Consider the following 18013-nt stretch of genomic DNA (forward strand, 5'->3'; position numbering starts at 1 on the left):
CCCAAGCCACTCCCTTGCACTTTCTTAGTCATGCACTAAGCAAGAAGATGGCAAGAAGAATAGGAAAGATGGAGCAGAAGAAACGGAAAGGGAGATGCGCCTAGCTCATTCGGAATTACATAGTGCAAAAACCACTAGAAAGTTCTGGATGCTATTTAAATTACTCTAACACCATTTTAATTGCCATGGCTTCCCTCAAAGAATCCCAGGAACTGTGCTTTGTAGGATCTGTAGTCATGTGAGGGTTTTCCTAACAACTGTCTGAACCCTTAACAAACCACAGTTTCCAGGATACTTGGGGGGAAGCCGTGACTGTTTAAAGAGGCATTAGAGTATTTTAAATATGTGATATGAATGTGACTTGTGTGGCAGCTGAATAACTGATTGGGAGGCCAGGAGGTGTGCATTTTAGACTCAAGGGTGTACCATGGCAATAAATGTTAATAGGCTTAAGCCTTAGACAGTTCCCAATTAAAAACACATCTTTCTGATTGTAATTTTTTAAAAATAAAATAACATGGTTCCTATTTTTATACACACACACACAGTTATGAATAACAGCATGTAAAAAAATTTAAAATATAAATAAATTATATATGTGCCTGTAGCCCGAGGGCTGATACAAATTTTTCAGCAAAAGGTTATTTCCAGCCACCAAGCAATTGCTGCATATTTCCCCTCAACATTAAGTTGCAAGAGTGTTCAAAACTCAAATCTCTGTTAGTATGCAAGCTCATCAGGAATAAAACAGCAAGCTAAAGAGTTTGATCTGGTGTGGTGCTGAAGGGGTCAAAAATGCTGTGTGCCGCTGCAAGCTCCCCCCCCCCCCCGCCATATGGAGTCTCAGGAATGGCTTCCACATTTCAGTAGAAGCGCAAACAAAGTCAGTAAGTGAGACTGTCATTTGCTCATGCATTTGAGTTCCAAACCTTTCTTTCTCAACGGCACAGGCATTAAATATTTAGGTGGCCATATGCAAATCATTTAAATCTGTTCCTAAGAAGCACATACCACAGCAGTGCATCCCTTTGTACTCACATCTTATTGTGAAGCTTTTGTCCACCTTTTATTTTTTATTCCACAAAAGGGGAATTCATTAACAGGCACCAAAGTGTGGCAGTTCTCCCAGGCCTTTCCATGCCCACCCTGCTTGGTCTTTGTGCACACAAAGTGGAGGTGTTTAGGAGGGGACTGAAGATGAGATTTCATAAAACTGCATATCTGTGTATTGGGGGGGGGGGGGGAGAAACCAGATCCACACACCCAGTGTTATTTTTCTAGAAAAAGAGGTGCCGGACCTCACCAGGAACGCCTCCCTTGTTCTCTTATAATGGCAATGGTGCCCACCTGAGAGGTGCCAGAACTGAATTCCGTCGAGTTCCAGCTGAAAAAAGCCCTGCACACCTCCATCTCTCTCTTATATCAGACTGCAACCCCTTTCACTTACTTGGGAATATGTCCCACTAAACCTCAGGAAAAACCTTCCTCTTCAACCAGACCTTTTCCAGCCTTTTAAATCTGTCTGGGGAAACGGGGAGAGGTCATTGTTTTGTTTTTAATCTTGCATTTTATTATGTGGTCTTATGATGAAGAGCGGCATATAAATTTAATAAATAATAATTGCCATAATAAAACGCTTCGGAGTGAAACATGCATAGGATCAGACTGCCAACCGGATACTTTGATAAGCCAAACCGCCTTCCAAAATAATTCCCCCCACCCCGGGGTTCCGAATGTTTTGTAGAACAGGATGCAAAGGGATGCAATCTCATGGGAAGTTCTCCTGCACATGCCTCTTTGAAATGTACGGAAGATGCGCACAAGCACTGCTAGGAGAGATGCACTGGCACACCTCTTAATGTTTTTCACGCAGAACATCTTCCCTAACAGATTATGCTTCTGTTCTTATTTTCTTTAATGTCACTGTGAATTTGCTTGTGGAAGTGTATGACACCATGCATGGAGCGGCCTGAACATCTGAGCTCATGCTTCAGGCATTCTCCCAGGACTGCACTGGGGGGGGGGGGAGCTTCCAGCTAGTGTTTATGCGCGCGCGCGCACACACACACACACACACACACACACACAATGTTATCATAGTGAAAAAATGTAAGAATTCCAGGAAGCAGAGGAAATCTTGTGCGCTGACCTTTCCCCGCCCCCCTTTTCCATGAGAGATCAGTCTAATAAAGGCTGATAGACACTAGCTTAATTCATTTACAAACATTTCAATTCTTGTTGCAATCATTATCACACACCCCTATTTCCTTCAGCAATAATCTGTGTATTTTTTTTTTAATACCACATGATCGCTTTGGCTGAGCAAAGAGCATTTGAAAGCATATGGCAGAAAGCTCCAAGGGACCTTTTTAAAATATATACATATATAAAATAGAAGCAGCTACCCCAGAGCACTCTAGTTTACATGCCCCATTTGCTTCTTACAAAACTGGGTGGGGTTTTTATTTCACTTTTATTTCTAACATAGACAAGAGCAGTATTTGAAGGGTTAAGTTGGTACACAGAGGAATGCAAAAAAAAGAAAAGAAAAAAGCCACAGCAGCTCCATCATGAACCTCTGAGGCTCACAAGCTCCTGGTAAAATCCTCGGAACTCATTTTTCCTCCCTTTTAAAAGAATAAGTTACTAGTCCTCAAAGCCTCAGAGATAAATCTGGATGGAACAAACTGAGTTTCAAAAACAAATGAAAGGAATTCAAAAATCATTGTTAAACATTTTCAGTCCAGCAGCTAAGATTTCTCAGGGGAAGGCTCAGTGTTCTTTATGCTTGAAGGTGAACAATTTAGAAAAGGAATGACACTGTGCTTGCGAAAGTCAGTGTGGCCTAGTGGTTAGAGTGCCAGACCTGGAATCAGGGTGACCTTGGGACAGTCGCTGTTTCTCATACCCACCTACCTCACAGGGTTGTTGTAAAGATGAAGTTGGGGGGATAACTCTGTACACCTGCCTTGAGCTCTTTGGAGAAAAGAAATGTAAGTAATAACTTCCAGAACTAGGAAGGTTCATTAAGTCAACCTAGTGGACAGAATAACAGATCAAGACTGGGAATCCTCCATTTCAAATGTCCGCTCAGCCATGGAGTTGACTGGATAGCCTTGGGACAGTCGTAGTTTTATTATTATTACTGTATTATTATTATTATTTATTGAATTTAGATACCACCCTATACGCAGAGGTCTCTGGGCAGTTCACAGATTTATTTTTTATTTGCCTAATCTATCTCAGAGAACTGTTGTGAGAATAAAATGAGGCGGGGGACTGTGCACACCGTGTTAAGCTACTTGGAGGAAAGGCAGAATATAAATTTAATTAGTATCGATTAAAAAAACCCTAACAATGTAAACATTAACCACATATGACAATCCAAGTAGGAGGGAGAATTTCTGCTCTCCTCCACTCAGCGGCAAGTTTAATATTGAAAATAAGCAAACTTTTCGAGTATTGCATTTTCCCAACAATTTCAGGAAATGTTATGTTCTGTTTTATGTGTAGTTTAACTCTACAAAGTACAATCTCCCAGCTATCTGGCAACACTAATTAATTAATTAATTAATTAATTAAATTTGTATACCATCCTTCATCTGAAGATTACAGGGTGATTCACAATATAGAAATACAAAATGAGAACACAAGATACGTAACAAAAGCAAACAAACAAACAAACAAACAAACAAACAAACAAACCAATAACCCCTCCAAAAAAACAAAACAAACAAAAAACCCCACAACCCACACATTTAAAAGGAAAGGCCATAGAATCTGAATCAACCAAAGGCTTGGTTGTAGAGAAAGTTTTTTTCCTGGCACCTAAAAATATGTAACAAAGGTGTCAGGCAAGCCTCACTTGAGAGAGCAAGCTACAAGCAGGGAAGGTTCGTTTTCCTATTGCCTCTCTCTGGGCCTCTTGTGAAGAAGGGCCTCAGAAGATAATTGCAGAGTTTGGGTTGGTTCATATAGAAAGGGGTGGTCCTTGAGGTGTTGCGATCCTGAGGTCTTTAAAGCTTTATAGGTCAAAACCAGCACTTTGAATTGGGCCCAGAAGCCAACTGGCGGCCAGTACAGTTGGGTCAGGATCAGCACAATATGCTCAAAACATCTTGCCCAGGTGAGCAGTCTGGCCGCTGAATTCTGCACTAACTGAAGTTTCTGAACAGTCTTCAGAGGCAGCCCCATGTATAACGTGCTGCAGTAATCTATTTCAAAACCTATGCAAATTAGTAATCTAATTTCAAAACCTATTCAGCTTAAGCATGGCAAATGTTCACCAGTTTGTTGTGGTTCGTGCCAAACCTAACTTTTATTGGTGAGAAAACTCTTCACGCTTTTGAATTTGCAGGTTTTAGACAGAAACGTAAGTAATCTGAGGGTGGGAAAGCCTATTTCTTTAGATTCGATTTCTTTCTACCCTCTAGGTCAATTTATGGATTGCGCCAGGTGGAAGTGGATCGCGGGAAAAATCCTAAAATAAATCAATGGCACTTAAGCACACTTATCCGTAGGCTGAATTATGTCCTGAGTGTAGTTAAAGTAACTTTGATGCCAGCATGTACTCAACCTCATAAAAAACCAAAACCAAAAGGGGAAAAAAGTGGGGGAACCCCATTGATGTTACTGCTGTAATGCGGTAATGTCTACATATATTGGTTCTTAGTCTGTCAAAGTTCTTTACAAGCACAGAAGGAAAAAGCTGCCTCTGAATCTCCAGGCCTCGTTCCTGTTCCATTTCTCACACACTCCACACACTGGGAGCAAACGGTCATACATAGATTTATGCCTTGCACTTGTTAAAATGTCAAGTTTAAAAAAGCCGCCTCTTGGCTCACTAGTTAGAATTCCAATCCATAAAAATATTTCAGTTTAATTGCCCAGGTCAATCCCCTACCTTGTCTTGTAGCCTATGTTACTACTGCTGGGTGAGCCTTCAGCTATTCACCTGAGTCTTTTGGCTCCTACATTAGAACCACAAATCATATTGTGTGTGCTGTCTCTCTCCCTGTGTGTATGCACCTGTGAAGGGGTGGGTTTTGTTTTGGGGGTTGTTTGTTTTTGGAAGAAAGAGCTGGCTTGTTTAGCCTTTATAAAGAGGTTAATAGTCCCAGCCTCTCATTTTTAATCAGTGTGGTGATCACCGCTTCTTGGAACTGAGTTAACCACATGGAACTGATGGCTACAAACCTCTCAAAAACATTTTTTTTTTAATTTGAACAAATTTGTTTCTGTAGCTGCTTTCTCCCAAGAACTGCCTTTCATATTTGGGGTGCTGTTTTTTTCTTCTTTCAAGAGCTACTCAGTTAAAACCTATTGAATTGATCTATTTTTCTACTGAAGGACAACAACTGTAAGTGATAAACATGCGGTTTGGGGGGGCTGGGGGGGAGTTGTTTTGCAAATATTTGTCAGCAAATGGCAAGGGACTTGTTAAGAACATAGGAACCTGCAGCACCTTTTTATATTTTAACAGGGTGTGTAAATGGAAGTTTTCTCTCACTGACCATCTTAAAACCCCGTAGGGAAAGAAGGAAAACTCTCTTAAGAGCTGTTAAGCTTCCTAGCATATACAAAAAAAACAAAAAAAAAAACACCAAACTAAACTAAAATGGATAGTTTAATCTACGGCACTAATTACACAAGATACTGGAGAATGGATCTACTCCCTTTTTGTGGGATTCACAAAACTGTTTTGTGCTTGTTGTACTCCTGCCACATGTGAAAAAGGATAATTGAAAATCATTCAGATTCTTTGCTCAACAATCAGGTATATTATTTGCTTTAGGTTAAGTGTGTTCTCAAACCCTGAACACGGCCTAAATTATCTGGGGCAAGGGGATTTTAATATCTCCCAAGGAATCACACTTATTGAAGGGGACAGCCTATAAATTAGTGCTGAAGTTAAAATCAATTTCTGGATAATATGTATCCCACAAAGACAGATTGTTGGTTTGCATGAGCATTGTATCAAAACTTTAATTAAAGCCCCCTTTAAATAAAACCTGTCGTACATTATACCACTAATTGACTTGACCAGCTATGATGCCAACTCTGCAAGCCAGAGAAGGCTAAAGGAGATTATTCTGTCTGTCTCTCTCTGTCTGCTGCTTCAACAGCAGCAGCAGCAGCAGTAGCAAATGTGTGTTAATAAAATTTATTTCTGCAGTCGTACCCAACTCCCTATTGTGTATTCAATAAATGTGTGGGCTTGAAGCCAGTCATCACAAAGCAAAAAAGTAATAAAATCTCAAAAGACACCCCTCCATACGCACACCTTCCATTCTGTCAGCTTTTTGTGGCAGAAGATACATGGGTCGTTTTGCTTTTGCACAAGCTGAGGCTGGCTTTAGTTTTCTATTAATTTTTTTAAAAAAGGAAGGAGAAAGTATTTTTAAAGCAACAGTGTAAAAAACAAGAGAGCATAAAGTCAAACCTGTGCATAATCAAGCCTTCCGGTAGCAAAGACAGTGTGGCAGTTAAAGGGTGCTAGAGAGGCTAGGCAACTGTGAATGATATAGAAGGCCCATACTCCTCATCCTGAGTGTCACTGAACGACTAAGACCACTGTCCGTAGTGTGCATGTTCCAGCTTTTCAATTCAATGCACCTGTGATCAGGCCCAGTCCACCTGTGCAGCAAGATGAGGTGACCACCTCAGATGGCAGCAGATCCCAATGCCAATCTTTCTTTCTCCCCCATCCTATTTGTTCCTGATGTAAATCTTACCTGTGCTAAAAGCTTAGGCATAGAGTAAGAGCCTGGCTGTGCTTATTTACTCAAAATTAAGTCTCCCAGATCTAAATGGGAGTCACCCATATGAACCTTGCCTGGGGAAGCTTTTCTTCATGTCCTGAAATCAGCAGTATGGTTGGTGGGGACAGAGGGCAGAGACTTTTCTGTGGCAGCACCTTTCGTTAGGCAACTCCTTGCTTAGGGAGGCCCACCTTGCCTCTTCCTTGATTTTTTGTTTTTGTTTTGCTGCTTCCTGAATATCTTTTTTTTATTTTACATTGCTCAACAAGCCTGAGGAGCAGATCATGTTTTATATTTCCTTGATTTTGTTTGGTAAAATTTAACTGTTGTGTCTCTTTTTAAATAGCTTTGACTCTTTTTTGTCTGTGGAATGAATACTCAAAGTAGCCTACAGTAGAAAACTGAAACAATTGAGCTGAAAAGTAGGAGATACATATTTGAGTATTACTATTATTATTAATTAGATTTGTATGCCTCCTCCATTCATCCTGAAGATTGCAGGTTAGCTAACAACAGAAAGTTAGATCAATGAATATTTCCAAGTAAGTGTACAGAGGATTGCTGCCTAACCCTTACTATAACAGCACAGATTTTATATAGCATGATATTTGTTCAAGCAAATCACAGGGATCATTCTCCTTTGTTTACACATCTTTGACATAGGTTTACTCCAATGAGATGATATGATTTTTATAGACACACAACTTCACGTATTTTACAAAGTAAGATAAACTTTTTAACGAAGATAATAAGTTAAGTGGGCACAAGAATGGCCCCAGTGGTACTCCAGATATGAGTCCTGCGGGTGTATGGGTCCCCACCTTGCCATCCCATGCACAGACTGACTTCCTACCCCTTTGTCCTTTGCCGCATGCATATAAAACTATTTCCCCCATACGTCAAAATGTAGAATTTTTTTACTGTCCACAATGCTTGCATTTAGATTCTCCATAATACTTTCATTACGGTTGAGCAGTACCTATTGAGAGCGAGAGATGTGCAGACGCGGTGGGTTTTGCAGGGCAGGAAACAACATGAAGAGGCCGCTGCAGCCAGTGAGGCATGTGGAGGTTGCACATGCTTGGAGCAGGGCGAGCGACACCGTGAGCATCACTGTGAGCCTGCGCCCAGACTCTCTTCCTTTTCAGGCACAGGATTGGAAGTGTTTGCAGGCCAGGCTCCAGTGGATTGAGTGGACGAGACTAAGAGTGGGTCCAATGGTCAAGATGGCGGCTTCTGCATGTGCTGTAGATAGAAGAGAGGAGAAGGTGACACTCATCAACTTGGGAAGTTAGCCCATCTGAGAGAAGGAAAATTCTGATCCTAAACCTCTACTAGTAAAGGTAAAGGGACCCCTGACTATTAGGTCCAGTTGTGTCCGACTCTGGGGTTGCAGCGCTCATCTCGCTTTACTGGCCGAGGGAGCCAGCGTACAGCTTCCGGGTCATGTGGCCAGCATGACTAAGCGGCTTCTGGCGAACCAGAGCAGTGCACGGAAACCCCGTTTACCTTCCTGCCGGAGCGGTACCTATTTATCTACTTGCACTTTGACGTGCTTTCAAACTGCTAAGTTGGCAGGAGCAGGGACCGAGCAACGGGAGCTCACCCCGTCGTGGGAATTCAAACCGCCAACCTTCTGATCGGCAAGTCCTAGGCTCTGTGGTTTAACCCACAGCGCCACCCTCGTCCCTTAAACCTCCACTACCTTGCAGGATATATTGGGGAGAAGAAAAGGCTCAGGAGTAAACCTTACACAAATCTGGAGTGGAGTCCCTAAGACAGTTGGATGGCGTCTTGTACGTCTACTTCTGGCAACCCTTGCAGTCAAGCTGGTGCCAAATTTATTGCTCTGCTTTCCTTTGGACCACATTAGCAAGGCTGAGAGAGGGGGTCTTTTTTCTGGGCAGCCCAGGACCTCCAGACACACTGCCCTGGAGAAGTTGCTTCAGTGCTGCAGCAAAAACAATGCAAGAAGCAGCAGTTAGGACTTCCCAGTCTCTGAAGCTACAGAGAGTGCCATGATTTTCCAGCAGTCTGACTTCACCCCTGGAGGCATACTCCATTGTCTCTTGAGACAGATGGATGCCAAGGACAACAACAATCTGTTTTAATCTTTACTGCTTAAGAAGAGGAAGGTTGCAAAATTTTTTAAAAAAGGCAAACCAGTTTCCTCTGTTAAGTAGATAGCCCAGCATATTTCCGTTTGCTTGGGAGAATTGGTTGGCCAAGTATAGGTGATTTGTTGCCAAAGAAGCCAATGATTAGAGATGCTGTTAGCAATTAATCAATAAGGTGCCCCGATATGTTTGATCCTGTTGAATTTGAGAACCTCACCCTTTTAAGCATGCATACTAAACCCTCTCCATCGCTGTGATCGTACAGCTCTAAAGATCCGAGTCCACAGAAGAGAAGGATTTGCAAAACGTGGTCAAAGCAGTTGTTTTTGTCAAATAGATAGCCTAGCACATTCCCCTTTTTCTGGGAAAACGGGCCTTTCCATAACTAAAGAGTTAGCGAGGTATAGGTAATTTGTTGTCATAGCAGCTGAATGTCAGAGTGCCATTTTGAAGCAATAGCGTCAGCATACAAATTAAAACTTCCTGTTTTGCAGAGTCAAAAACCATTCATTAATTTACCTTGAAACTGATGGAACAATTTGTTTGTTCTGGGTGGGCTTTTGGGTTCTGGAACACCCTGAATCTGTGCATAAAGGCTAAATTGGATTCTGCAACCCCCCCCCCCCCATCTCCTGTCTTCAACTTATCTTATGTAGAAGCTTTCGATTCTTCATAATCATTACTGGCTTGCCCAGGAGGACTCACCTGCTTGAGTGCCTAAGGGTCGGTTCCTGTCACTCACCTCCCAGCCCAGGGCAGGGCCTGACAGGCCTCATAAGGAGTGTTGCCGCTGCTGCTGCTGCTGCCCAGGAGGACTCAGAACAGCGGAGAGTTCTTTTAAAAATGTGGAGGACTCCCTGGTCCTGAATGGGGTAACTGTGCCCCTGAAGGACCAAGTGCGCTGCCTGGGAGTCTTTCTAGACTCACAGCTGTCCATGGAGGCACAGGTCAATTTTGTGTCCAGGGCAGCTGTTTATCAGCTCGCTGTTTACCTGCCTGCAGACTGTCTCGCCAGAGTGGTGCATGCTCTAGTTATCCCTCGCTTGGACTACTGCAATGCGCTCTGTGTGGGGCTACCTTTGAAGGTGACCCGGAAACTACAACTAATCCAGAATGCGGCAGCTAGACTGGTGACTGGGAGCGGCCACCGAGACCATATAACACCTGTTTTGAAAGATCTACACTGGCTCCCAGTACGTTTCCGAACACAATTCAAAGTGTTGGTGCTGACCTTTAAAGCCCTAAACAGCCTCGGTCCTGTATACCTGAAGGAGCGTCTCCACTCCTATCGTTCTGCCTGGAGACTGAGGTCCAGCGCCGAGGGCCTTCTGGCGGTTCCCTCGCTGTGAGAAGCCAAGTTACAGGGAACCAGGCAGAGGGCCTTCTTGGTAGTGGCACCTGCCCTATCGAACGCCCTCTTACCAGATGTCAAAGAGAAAAACAACTACCAGACTTTTAGAAGACATCCAAAGGCAGCCCTTTTTAGGGAAGCTTTTAATGTTTAATAGGTTATTGTATTTTAATATTCTGTTGGAAGCCACCCAGAGTAGCTGGGGAAACCCAGCCAGATGGGCTGGGTACAAATAATAAATTATTATGAGGTGCTTTCATCTAGAGAGGCAGGTTCAGCAAGCACATAATCCCGAGAAGAGTCTAGATCACAGTTTCCCAAACTTGTGTCTCCAGCTGTTTTGGATTACAATTCCCATCATCCCTGAACACTGGGTCTGCTGGCTAGGGATGGTAGGAGTTGTAGTCCAAAAAGAACTGGTGATCCAAGTTTGGTCTAGATCCTTGTTTGGTGCTTTAGGCCCCTACACTGGTTTCTGATACTTGCCCTGCTGTTCCTAATTTATCCCAAGTCCCAGCAACTTTGTTACCTCTGCGACAAGCAATTAATTAAGAAATGTAAAATCTTCCCTGTTGTGAGTCTACCTATGTTACATCCATGAAATGGTCTGAGTAGAACAGGGTTGTAGCTAATGAAAAATTCATTGACCCCGAGGTAACAGTGAACAAAATGCAGATTTTAAATATAAGGAGCTGGTTCACAGTGTGTCCCTAGGACGGGGGGGGGGGGGGGAGAGCGAAACAATTTGCTTGCCAAAACAGTGAACTGTTAAAGTGGCAGACAAAGTTTTATTCATCTGCAAGCTCAGCAGATGTGAAGGCATGAATAGACTGATTGATTTCAGAATTCTCTGGGTGAGAATGAAGATCCAATATAGCATCTTTGAAGGTCTGTGAGATAATCTTAAGTTTGGAACCAAAATATATCAGCATGATATCATTTTCTGACACAATTCCTTCTAAGTATGGATTCCCTTTTGTGTCATCTCCCCCATTTTCCTTGTTATCTTTTTTTCCGGGGGCGGGGGGGGGGGGGGGGAGAAGGCAATAACAAAATAACTTGCTGCTTTTAATTGCCTTCTGATTTCTCGATGGTATGTTGTTTAATGGCTTTATAGATTATCTAAAGCAATTCTATCGTAAGCCAATCTGTAGCCGGGGCTGGAGCAAAGACAGATTACAAACATTTAAAAATAAATAAATGCATAAATAAATAAATGGTCATTTCACTGAATTCTTGCTACTGGATAGGCAAGCATTTTACTACACTATTTGTTCTGGCTTATTATTTATTTTATTTATTTCTTTCTCTGGGTCTAAGACTTCTTGGAATAATCAATGATTTGCAATATCTCCCCCACCCCCCAAAGAGAGCAAAAGCAACTGGCAGAAGGGAACTCTTTGAAGTTGGTGAAGTTGGTCCTATGCCAACACCCCCTCTTGGGTGGAGCCACATAGAGGAATAAGGAAGGGTGGTGGGGAAGGAAGGGAAACCTATTATAACTCCTCCCTGCTAATCTCCCACAAGTGTGCGCTCTGAGAGAGGAAATATCTGCTAAATGCCTTAGGGAGAGCAATGATCTGGACAGTGTTGCAGGAAGCAAAGTGAGAACAGGCAAAGCTACAGGAGGACACATTTGGCGCTGTTCAGGAGGGATCCTGGGCTTACAGTATGGAAACCTTGCTGTGCAATTCTCCACACAAAACCCTTTTGTAAATTCAGCATCACTTCACGTGGTGCAGGCAGATTCAGCCAAAGAATGAATGGTTTATTTTCTTCGTAGAACAAACTGATGATCTACGGAACTCACTGACACTGGAAGTCAACTGTCAACAAGCTTATTGAAAGGCTATTCATTTATGTGAGTGGTTTTTACCCTGCTGTTCAGCTGGAAAAAGGCTCCCGCAGAGGCTTACAGAGATCAAGGATAAGACATTCCTTGCACTTCAGCTCACAGTAAAAAAGACAGACACACAAAGGGAGGGGCTGGAGAGGGATGCAGGGAGAAAGACCAAACTCAGACACTTATAATGAACAGCTAGAATGGGGACAGTTCAAGAGGAGGAGCCAAAAGTTGTTGGTCCCTCAGAAAAGCCGGTGGCCGTGGCTGCTTCCTTATTTTGCCCTTTGCTGGTGCTGAAGGAATCGCTGGCCCTAGGCGGCTGAGGAAGGGACTGACTTCCCTTCTCTCCCTTTGTACAAATTGACAATTTTGAGTTAAAATTGCCAGTGTAATCCATCCATCTCAAGCACGAACGTTTTGTTGCTGGAAGAAATTAACGACAGGAAGCAGAACCCCCTTTCAGTAGCTAACTTTGGAGAGTTGGCTGGGCAGTGGAATGAATGATGGTGGCAGAGGTTGCCAATGAACCAACACCACCCTTTCACGTGAGCTGCTGCCAAATCCCACTGCTCACTCACACTCTCCCCCCCACCCCCCCGCTCAGAGTTGACAACTGTTAGGTTTTTCTGCCTTCCTTGGGCTGCTCTACCTCCTGATAGCCATTTAATTGGCTGTCATTGGCAGGACGGTTTGTTCTGGTAGCCACAGCTTCAGCTGGTAACCCATGTTAAATGGAGATGGCCCCATGTATTGGGAGCCCTGGGACTGCTGTATCTTATAAACTGCTGGACTGTTCCTGGAGAGGCTAGAAAGGACTGCGGGGTAGCAGCCTACATTTGTGGACTGCACACAGGAGCAGGGCCTCCCAGGGACGTAGCATGGGTTGCCAGTGCCTGGGGTGGGGCAGATGTTGCACCCCCTAGTGGACTGGGCAGCGGTCAGTCCCTTCCCTTGCGAGGGTGTCTCTCCTTGCAAACTAGTCCCAACCTGGGAGCAGAGATAAGGCAGAGAAACATGAATTTCCAGAGCTCCGCTGTATTGTCTCACTCTCTAATCCTTGCATCGAAGCTCTCTGGGCAACACATGCAGCTCTGGCAGTACTTTCCTGCCTTCCTTCCTGCCCTCCCTCTCAGCTGACCCAGGGGTGTGCATGGGTGTCCCTTCACTGGCCACAAGAAAGAGGCACTGCGCCAGCCCCGAAGGCCTGGCCCAGGCATGGCTTGCCTCCCTTCAGCTCTGACGTCAATGAGGGAGCCTGTTATGGAGGTGCCTGGTTGCACCCTCTCAGAAATTTGTGCCCGGTGCCATGTCCCCCATGGCCCCCCACGCTACACTACTGGGACTTCCCCTTTGGTTAAGGTGTCTGAACTCCAAGGAGGAAACAGGCATACAGCAGTGCACTACCTGCAGTACAGTAAACACTGCGCAAGCATGCAGGTCCCATGTTATGGGGAGAAGGACAAAAGTGACCAGAATCTGGACGCTGTGTCCCAAGCACCAGTTCTTCACCATGAAGCCTTTTGGCTTTGCTTTGCTCAGCTTGAGCAGCACAAGAAAGACTTGTCCAACAGTTATGCAACATCATGATGAACAGCTATGCTAAACCCTCCAGAATTATTCTGCATTGGGCTCTCTGTTAGCAATGTGATTTGCATCTATACATAAACATCTAATGTTCCTTTCTTTGCTGTTGTCTGCTCTGTTGCATCTCAGCCACATAATGTACTAACACTTTGCCCCTAGCCAAGGCAAATAAAGACAAAACTATGCGTCTTTAGCATATTTCCATTTTAACTGTTGATTTCAATATTTCCAGGGGGAGGCTCAGAAAGATATGCAACAGAATGAGAAAGCAGATCCTTGAAGAAGAAGAAAAAGAAAAAGACAAAAGTGGAAGCATTTTTGTGATGTAGAAAAATTGCTACAGATCATGTTACAGTTTGCTCTAATGTTGATACATATTTTATAAATCAGAGAGTGCAATTACAGCTGTGTCCTGGATGGTTAGATTCCCACACAGCACCTACATATTTCCAGATTTTTGTAGAGATCTTGTTGATTTATTCATAGTTGTATACAGGGATTAGATTTGTGGTAAAGTAAGCAGACCACTGACCTATGGATGACATATGACAGAAAGGCCTCTCTTGTTTTGGACCAATTCTGATGGCCTTCAGGTTGAGGGCAATAGTGCCTTACAGGCAGAGCAGGGCAGTGTCCTGTGCCATGTACCTCATGTGCCATGGCAAGGCAGGAGCAACAGGGCCTAAGACTGGATCTAGACGCGTAAAAAAAATGTTTTAGGAAAACACATTGTAAACCTCAAAACGGGAAACTGTGTTGCCAAAAGACAGGTCTCCACAGCACCATCTGGTGTCACAGTGTTATAACGCATTTAAAACACTTTTTCTTTACTAATGTAGTTGAGTCAGTCCACAGAAAGCTCTGAGAGAGCAAATTGCTCCCACAAAGTTTGGGAGCAGACAGAGACAGTGTACACAATGTACATTAAAGGCACATGGCTTCCCCCAAGGAAACTTCAGAACTGTAGTTTGCCCTCCCCCCTCAAGAGCTGCAATTCCCAGCAGGCTTAATAAACTACAGTTCCCAGAATTCTTTGAGTGAAAATAACTTCTGGATAACTTTAGATTCCTAAAGGGCCAGCCTTTTGGCCTGAGGGCAGGCACTCCTTCTCTTCTTCATAGCCTCTCATCTGTTGTGCTCCTTTAGCTGCTGACCCACTGAGGTGGGGTGTTTGGTTCCTCAGGTAAAGGTACCCATGAGGGAGCTGGTTCTGGCCCCATAGCCCTTGGTGGTTTGGGAGGTTGTTCTGGGGCTCCTCTCCATCTCAGGTTCCCAGTCTCCAGCAGCAGGCTCTGAGTCTTGGTTGCCTCTGGACTCTTGGCTCATGACAGGCAGAGCTTGGATTCACACAAGCACCAGCACAACCCAAACAATGCAACCTGGATTCTGAATGAAGTGCACAATCTAGGCACACCTGCATGTCTGTTTATTTTGCATAATTTATCAGGGGGTAAGACATTTAAGCAGTGCCCCACATGGTGACCATGGAAGCCCAGCTCTGTTCCTGTTTTGCTTTCTCAGCCATTCCCACCTGCATGAGCCTAAGACTACAGAAAGGCATCCAAGGACTAGTTCACATGTGCATATTCACTGCATGATGACTGTATTAATGGCATGCTTGTGTGAAGCAACAACCATCTAGCTACAGGCAAAACTTCCTATTGCCCCATTAAACTAAGCTGCTCAACTGAGACAGTTCACACAATTTGCAAGTGTGAACTGACCCTCACAGAGCTTAACTGGGCAGTCAGATGTGACAGCAAAGACATAGAAAGAACACAAACTTCTTATGGGTTTTGGGAAAAGCTGGAATTAAGGTGTGAGGGCCAAGGCCAGAGGAAAACCATACCCGCCATCATTTCTCCGATGAAAATAGGGACATCCCAACATTTCTGATGAAAATTGGGGTGCCATACCCTCCAGCATTTCTCCAGTGTAAATATGGACATCCTAAGGAAGAGCATGACATTTCAGGATCAAATCAGATGGCTTCTGTAAATCCAGGACTGTCCCTGGGAAAAAGCGAGACTTGGAGGTCCTAGAAACCTAGACATTTCACAGCCGTGGCATGACTTCTAAAAGCAAAAACCTTCCAGTATAATATAATATTCCAGTGATAATATTGTTTTGCTGGGCTATTAAAACTATTTGCCTTCCTTTTTGAAAGGCTGATACAAACTGAGTGGAAGGCACCTGAGAATTCTGCCCACGGACCTGTACCTGAATAACCTGCAAAATCTCTTCTTATGATTCATGTAATCACTTCTGCAGAGCAAATGGCAAATCTTACAATTGCACTACTCTGCTTTGATGTTTTTGTTATTTATTTAAGGCGGAATTACCCATTAGGGAATTCCTGATTCGAGTATTCCCCCAATATGAATGCCTAGTTTCTTATAACCTGAAAAGAGAGAAATTAATAGCATGATCCCTCACTGATTAAATATGCTAGTTTACATTCAAGAAAGCACACTGCTTGGAGGAAAGCAAGAACACTTGCATTTCTAAGTTCTCCAAGAGAAAAGACAGCCAAGTTTAGAAAGCATACTTCACAGCCTTTCATGTATCTGGGAAAAGAGGCTGAAGAGGCCACAGCTATATAGTGCATCCCAGAAACCCAACACTGATAGTTCAATATTACTCAAAAGTACCGTAAGTGCCACCAAGTTCAACAGGATAAATGCATACAGAACTGCGGCTTTGTAAAGGAGCACAGATATACCTTTCAACCACATTAAACTTCTAACAGTTACACAGCAGCTGTGTCATGTCACAGGCATGTTCAGAAAACAGGTACAGTGGCACCTCGGGTTACATACACTTCAGGTTACATACGCTTCAGGTTACAGACTCCGCTAACCCAGAAATATTACCTCGGGTTAAGAACTTTGCCTCAGGATGAGAACAGAAATTGCACAGCAGCGGGAGCCCCATTAGCTAAAGTGGTGCTTCAGGTTAAGAACAGTTTCAGGTTAAGAATGGACCTCTGGAACGAATTAAGTACTTAACCTGAGGTACCACTGTATACTTATTATTGTTTTATTATTATTTATTTCATTTCTATAGCACTTTATATTTTAAAGAAAAATCTCAAAGCGGTTTACAGCATAATAAAACATCAATAAAACAATCAGGAATCAAACATTTCAGAAGAAAGTCAAATATATATGGTCAAAGCAACATAATTAACAGAAGACTGAAATATTATCTTAAAAGATTTCAAAGTAAAACATTACAAAGGAGGCCAACTACAGAATACATATTTAACACAAACAAAGGTAACGAAAATAAAATAAAATCTTAAACATTTCCAAAAAACAACAACCCATTGCTAAGTGAAGTCAAATATAAAATGCACATTTAAAACGGAATAATTAACGAGAATACAGTGGTGCCTCTGGATACGAACGGGATCCGTTCCGGATCCCTGTACACATCCTGAAGCGAATGCAACCGGCATCCGTGCATGCGTGGGTCATGGCAACCCAAAAGCACTCAACCTGAAGCATATTTAACCCGAGGTATGACTGTAAAATATTATCATAAGCATGACACGGCTGTTTGGCAGGCACAAAAAGATGGGGCGAAAGAATCCAAGGGCCACACATCTCTAGAAAGTGATGGGAGAGCTTTAGGTGTCTCGCCATCTCTGAAGCATGTTCAGCGAGTTCTACAGAGTTCATTGAGATTTACTTAAGTAAGCTTAAAGTTTCAATCTAAAAGTTTTTCTTAGCTAGTTTGGTGTCCCCCATTATAGTCACTGGCAAGGGTTTCCTCACAACTATTGGAGACTTTAAGTAGAGACTTGATAAGGAGTTTAATTGCTCCTCTGTTCCTCATTCTTACTGCCTTTTCCCTTTCTCACCCTTGGCTGCTACCTGGCTGTGAAGGAACTGGGATGAGAGAAGACAATGGACAGCCTCCTCCCCTCTTGTCCCTTTCCCTTTAGTTTTCTGGAAGTTTCTGCACTTGTTCTGCTTGTTCCTGTCCCCTGGAGATCTTGTACAGGGACACCATGACCCACTGGGTTCAGTTAAATTAAAAGGCCAGGAACAGTTGAATAATTATTTCATTGTATGGAAGCGAGGTTCTTTGATGATGACTCAGAACCCTTATTACATCTGTGCGATGTCAGCCCATGGAAATGCATGCTCTTATATAACTTTTTTTTAAAAAATGAACCATTTCAAAAAATAAAAATAGCATCTCATTTGAAACTGCACAGGCAAGCTGCTCTCATCTTCGGATTGTCCCCCCTCCCCCCGCCTGTTTTCCCTTGTTTTCAGAAGCCTAATGTCACAGGTCCATCAAAAAACCACTGCCTGGCTCAAGGACATTGGGGATGTATGCCCTAATT

At 43.3% G+C, this 18013-nt stretch overlaps 1 long non-coding RNA gene across 1 annotated transcript; it reads left to right on the plus strand.

Moving 5' to 3' along the window:
- Positions 1–4777: 4777 nt before the first annotated feature.
- Positions 4778–14685, plus strand: LOC308468761. The gene is made up of 3 exons (XR_013981855.1): positions 4778–5359; positions 12013–12090; positions 13889–14685. It is a non-coding gene; the product is annotated as an uncharacterized lncRNA (long non-coding RNA).
- The last annotated feature ends 3328 nt before the right edge of the window (positions 14686–18013 follow it).

The sequence above is a fragment of the Podarcis pityusensis genome (genome assembly GCF_964106645.2).
Source record: "Podarcis pityusensis genome assembly, chromosome: Z".
Classification (NCBI taxonomy): domain Eukaryota; kingdom Metazoa; phylum Chordata; class Lepidosauria; order Squamata; family Lacertidae; genus Podarcis; species Podarcis pityusensis.